The sequence below is a fragment of the Leptonychotes weddellii genome, chromosome 3, assembly GCF_054177405.1.
Source record: "Leptonychotes weddellii isolate Sample4059 chromosome 3, ASM5417740v2, whole genome shotgun sequence".
NCBI lineage: Eukaryota > Metazoa > Chordata > Mammalia > Carnivora > Phocidae > Leptonychotes > Leptonychotes weddellii.
In genome coordinates, this window is record NC_138371.1 from 77,907,962 (window position 1) to 77,914,418 (window position 6,457).

At 38.3% G+C, this 6,457-nt stretch overlaps 1 long non-coding RNA gene across 4 annotated transcripts in view; it reads right to left on the reverse strand.

The window, feature by feature from the left end:
• The window catches only part of LOC115943109 (uncharacterized), a 388,724-nt gene that overhangs the window by 363,900 nt on the left and 18,367 nt on the right, over positions 1-6,457 (reverse strand). For 3 of the 4 annotated variants that reach the window (XR_014143623.1, XR_014143621.1, XR_014143622.1), the window contains one exon: positions 6,084-6,204. The exons of the other annotated variant lie outside the window; for it this stretch is intronic. This is a non-coding gene — a long non-coding RNA (uncharacterized LOC115943109). The remainder of the gene's footprint in view (positions 1-6,083; positions 6,205-6,457) is intronic. 4 annotated transcript variants of the gene reach the window in all.

A 6,457-nucleotide genomic window follows, 5' to 3' on the forward strand; every position in this document is an offset into this window, starting at 1 on the left:
TGCGGGGCTCGATCTCAGGACCCTGGGATCATGACCTGAGCCAAAGGCAGATGCTTAACTCTGAGCCACCCAGGTGCCCGATATGAGGAATTCTTAATCTCAGGAAACAAACTGAAGTTTGCTGGAGTGGTGGGGGGTGGGAGGGATGGGGTGGCTGGGTGACAGACATTGGTGAGGGTCTGTACTATGGTGAGTGCTGTGAATTGTGTAAGACTGTTGAATCACAGACCTGTACCTCTGAAACAAATAATACATTATATGTTAAAAAAAAAAAAAAAAGGATGAAGATAGCAGGAAGGGAAAAATGAAGGGGGGGAAATTGGATGGGGAGACAAACCATGACAGACTATGGACTCTGAGAAACAAACTGAGAGTTCTAGAGGGGAGGGGGGTGGGGGAATGAGTTAGACGGGTGATGGGTATTAAAGAGGGCACGTACTGAATGGAGCACAGGATGTTAAACGCAAACAATGAATCATGGAACACTACATCAAAAGCTAATGATGTAATGTATGGTGATTAACATAACATAATAAAATTAAAAAAAAAGGATGGTTTAGGTGGTAAATTTTATGTGATGTGTATTTTGCCCCAAGGAAATCTTTTTTTAAATTGAAATAAATAAATAAAGTCCGTGTAGTCTGAAGATCAGGGCCAAGCCTGCTGCATCATTTCATCATTGAATCTTCACAACAACACAGGCCATGAGTGTTGTTGTGAACTCTGTCCATATTACGGATGGGACAGCTAAGGCCAAAACCTCAGAACTCAGAAAAGATCACACTCCTAGTTAAGTGGAAGGTTTGAGGTACAAATGACTCCATCCCTGTGCTATGTCCAGTAGCACACTCTGCGTCTCACACCAACATTGATACCTTACTGCAAATTCCTGTCATTTAGTCCCCAAACAGCAATCATTTTCATTATTCAATCACCCACACGTGAGCCGGTCTTGATCTTAAGCCCATGTCTTCAGCACGAAATAGACACTGGGATAGGAAGACAAGATCCCTGGCTTGCATGGTTTACCGTCCAGCAGATAAAAACGGAAATGAAAACAAAGACCCTTGCATGTAAGCAGACATATAACAGATTTATAGCCTTCAGTTGGAGTCCACAGGAGGAGAGGAGAATGCCCTGCTGAATGAAGAGGCCAAAGACCGGCTGCTGTCATTTCTGCTGTGACGGTCCCCTCTCCTCTAGCCTTTTCATCCTTGCCTGCCTCACTGTTCAATATGAAAATAACCCCACTTTTAGTAGAGGATGGAAGCCTGAAAAAGCCTATGTTAAATGTCTGTTTGTAAAAGATGTTTCTGATCCAAAAGAGGAAAGGATTTGTAAGAATCTCTAACCATCCACTTAGAGAAAGGATACGATGAAATATTAAGTGTTTGACTAAACCTCTCTTCCTACAGTCTAACAGTGGACAAGTATCAGGAGAAAAAAAGGAAAATCAATATTTTTAAAACATTTGCCTCACCGATTCACAGCTTAGACTCTCAAAATCCTTACCAAAAAAAAAAAAAAAAAAAAGAAAGAAAGAAAAAGATACTTTACAGTCTTTGTCCAGAGGAGTAAAGTTTTATATGTTCCCTATGCAAGCAAGAAGTGATAAGATGGAGTAATTTTAGTAATAAACCTTAAGACTTTAAAAATCAATAAGGAAAGATCTATAGAGTCACGTCTAGATATGCCTAGGAGAACTTTGAAAGTACACATACTAAGGACTCTAAGATCTTAGAGGGATGGGGAAATCTTTCGCTCTTATTTTAGATGATTTTATGAATATATGATGGATTTTTGGCATTTTTCAAATAAAAAAGGAAAAGCAGACAAGACTAATAAATACTTTCATAGATGCATATTGCAGTCTAAAAGAAGGAAGTCCACTGTCAATGACTATGTTGATTTACATAACAGACACCTTTATCCTTCATTAACAGGAAGTACTATAGCACAGTGGTTAGAAGTGGGGGTTTTTAAGTCAGACTTTGGTTTGAATTTCAGCCTCATTCTCACTGGTTGTGAGCTGGAAAAATATGATTTACCCACTCAAAATTTATGTTCCCATCTGTAAAATGGGGATAATAATACCAATCTCTCAGGTTGCTCGTTAAGGTTTTAGAGGTTAATATGTCTGGTACATACTGATCCCTCAGTTAAATACAATTATTAGAAGATTACAGTTAACAAAAGAGACCAGGTGACTCTACAATGTTAACATTAAATTAGCTGAATGTAGACATAAAGGATCAGGAAAAACAAACAGATAATAGACTGTAAGGAAAGCTTGAATTTGATAATAGGGCAGCTTAATTACTCAGATATTGATTAGGATAATAATGAAGCTAAATTTGTATCCTGTTTCTAAAGATATCGTGTGCTTCTTGCTATTCCAGTTTCCTAAGTAGTCAACAATCTCAAGAGAATGTTCTTGAGATTTAACCATGTATGATTAAAAATAATAGATGATATTGAAAGCATCTGGTTCAGCAAATGCTCCCAGGACTGAAAAGTCAAGGTACTAATGCGGCTTTTTAAGATAATACAAACTGCCAAAAGGAATGCTGATTGAATTTCTAAAAGGTAAACTGCTTAACACAGAAGAATGAGAAGTTATTTTTTAAAGAGTTAAAGGAGATTCAGTTGAGATTTATCACAGTTAAGTACTAAACCAAGACAAGAAAAAAAAAAAAAACGTGATACAAATAAAAGTGGTTAAGCAGAGATTTTAAAAGCAAGCTGTTTGGACAGTTAGTAGAAATCTTTATATGTTTAAGTAATAAAATCACATAAAATAAACAGAAATAACAAGGTTAGGCTAAAAGGAAAATGGCAGGCAATGAACTTGAAATCTACAAAATATTTCAAATAATCCTAAACATTTTTCTACAAATGTTAAACTGAGCCTCCTCATTAAAGAATAATTTTTTTTTAAGTCAGAGTTCAGTGGGGGGCAGGGATTTAACAATGGAGAGGCAAAGATTTATCTTGCTGTCTCAGCAAATATTGTCATAAAACAATTTTGCTTTCCAACTTTGTAAAAAGAGCATCTGAGCAGTGTACACATACCAGAAGAAATTATTGTGGGCAGAGAAGTAAAATTATACTGGCCTTTTACTCCTTTCCTACTGTTACAGAGATCTAATCATATCTGGGACACGTATGCAAAGCCAACCAAAGATATCGACAGGGTGGAAGCCATCTTTGCAGCAAAATGGGGGGCTCATGCCTCCTTTAAGAAACCTGTCCCCGCCAACCACCCATAGAACGACTTTGTCTTAGAGATAAATGAAGTCAAGGCACTATTTCCAAAGCACCACTCGGTCTACCTGGGGGGAGACAGAACATTCTGGATGTGCAGATCCTCCTGACCCTGATTTTCTTCTGTTTGCCCATTAGCACAGATTAGTTTACTGTTCACATTGTCCCCTAGACACTAGTCTGAGAAAGCAAGCGGACTAAAACAGAAACAAGCCTTTGGTGAGAATGGGAAGTGGGCTCAGGGTAGGGCATGGTAGAGCAATAGCATAAGGCATCAAGCCAGAAAAACAGGCTCTGATGGACATACGGTGTCCATATTTTCCAAACCAAAACTCATGACACATAGCTTGACAAGTATGATTGCACTTATGGAACAACAGGACAGAATATTTACAACCCAGGGTTGCCCTGGAAAATCTAGGATATATAAACACCACCTCCATAAAGGCATTGAAAGTGGGAAGGCTAACATAACCTACTTTGAATTCTGCAAGTGCTGGCCAGCACATGTGAGAGCAAGTTGAAGTCACCCTCGTCTCCATTTATTTCGATCACAAATGCATTACATATTTTTGACACATTTAGGATCTCTATTCCAAAGACTTGCCATAAGAATAGCAGGTGATATCTGAATGAAATAGATTTTTACAGTTGAGTAGAAAAGCGTGCATCATATCAGATTAGATTGTTTGCCAAACTTGCCTGCCCAGGCCTTTCAGGGGGACTAAACTCATCCAGAGACTTCAGAGTAACAGAAGAGAGGAAGTATTCTCAGAAAGCCCAGGCACACTTGCACGTAGCTTTCAGATTAGGCTCCACAAGTTTTCAGAAAGAAAATTAATCAATTTAAATATGTGCCACTTTTTTCTTGCCTTATATCCATGTAATTACTTGCATGTGAGAGTCATTGTTTCTTATATGACCCCCCCAAAAATACTTTAGTGAAAGCTTCTTGTCGAAAGATAAACAAAGGTCAATAACCTAATATCCCCAAGCAACCCTAAAACAACAAACCAGGGAGGGAAAAAAGTGAAGAAATGCTCAGAACAGGGGAAAGATCTTCGTTCGTTATATTCTTTCGACAGTGGATAAAACTTATGATTTCCCCAATAACTATAAATTGATAGCATATCTGACTTTTAAAAAAATATATAAGGAGTCCCCGTAAAAGATTGGAAGAGTTATTCTGCAGGAGGTCAGAAACTTTTTAATGACTAGAAATGTATCAATACAATATATGTTGTCAATGCACCATAGAAACTTGAAGTGGGAAAATGCCTGAGGGATTATCTAAATAAAGGAAAGCTCCTCTTTTTCACATGAGGAAACTGAGGCATGGCAGAACATCCAGGGTTACCTTGCTAGCTGTAACTGAGTCAAGGCAAAACCCCATCTCCTGCAGAGCTTACGGATGAGTTTATTCATCTGTAAAATGAGGGTGCAGAACTCTGAGGTCAATGCCAACCATAACATCCTGCAATGCTGTATTGATTGATTGCTTTGTAATCTACTTATTTGTATTTTGGCTCTTAAATAAAGGTAAGGCTGCCAGGTTTGACATATTTCTAGCCCTTAGAAAGCTGACCTGACAGTAAAGCCCTTCCAAAACATTTATAGAGACAATGTTCAGCACAATTTGCAGAATTTAATAAGGTGACACATTTTGAAGCATGGTGTAGTTACAGGCGGCCAGCCTGAATGGATGCATGTGAGGGAGGTATTATTTTTTTTTAATTTTCAAGATGTCACTGACAAGGGAGACATATGCCAAATGGTAACATAGGCCTCTATTTAAAAAAAAAAAATCCTTGAAAAAGGCATGAAGAGCAATGAAGAGCATGACACAAGAAGAATGAATGAAACATCAAAACAGGATACCCAGATTGAGAAAATACACTGATTAAAATTAATTAAGGTCATCTGATGCTGCTTCTTTTCCACTTACACCTGACCCCAAAATAGAGCCATGCAGAGGTTTCCCAATATTTAATAGCCTAGTATGAATCCTGGAGAGATCCTCTTCAATCAAAGTATATAAATTAGTATAAAATCAGGCTATATTTTTTAAATTTTCTATACTAGTTATAATGTTTCTTGTTTATCTTTACCATGAACTCCTACCAGTATTTTATACAGCTCTAAGGTAGAATTTACACAGTAAAAGAAAAAATGACTATGTGGCAAAAATATTGAATGAATGCACAAATTGTTAAAAGCAAGGATAGCCAATTTACTACTACTATCTAAAAAATTGTTTGATCAGATGTAGTATATTTTACATATATTATAGGTAAGATCTTTAAAACATAATGAGCCAGTGAGCAGAACATTCTTTTAGGGTCACAGAGTACTTTTTTCATAATACATAGTAGAATATCTATATCACCAAAATCATGATTGGAGGCAATTAAAAAGACAAAAGTACTTGGAAAAATTGTTGCGCAATTCTGGTTGCCTGATTTCCTGACGGACCTCACAACTGTCAGGTAACCAGGTGAAACTTTCAGGTCTCTAATGCATTTTTCCTATATTGATAGAAGGACCTACACTTTGCAATTAAACAGACCCTGGTTTTGACTTCATGGCTTACTGGCTGTTTATTCTCAGGCAATTACTTAACTTCTCAGTGAGTGTTCCATTATCTGAAATAATAATAATGTCTGAATCACTAGGTTCTTAAAGTGATTAGATTAGACGGTATCCAAAATTTAGCTGTCATGGTGTATGGCACCAGTAAGCATCCAATAGGTGGAGGTAGTCCTAGTAGCAGTAATAAGAGTAGGAATGAGGGCACCTGGGTGGCTCAGTCGATTAAGTACCTTCCTTCAGCTCAGGTCATGATCCCCGGTCCTGGGATGGAGCCCCGTATCAGGGTCCCTGCTCAGCGGGGAGCCTGCTTCTCCTTCTCCCTCTGTGGCTCCCCCTGCTTGTGCTCTCTCTCTGTCAAATAAATAAATAAATAAAATCTTTAAAAAAAGAGTAGTGGGGGGCGCCTGGGTGGCTCAGTTGGTTAAGCGACTGCCTTCGGCTCAGGTCATGATCCTGGAGTCCCGGGATCGAGTCCCACATCAGGCTCCCTGCTCGGCAGGGAGCCTGCTTCTCCCTCTGACCCTCCTCCCTCTCATGCTCTCTGTCTCTCATTCTCTCTGTCTCAAATAAATAAATAAAATCTTTAAAAAAAAAAAAAAAAAGA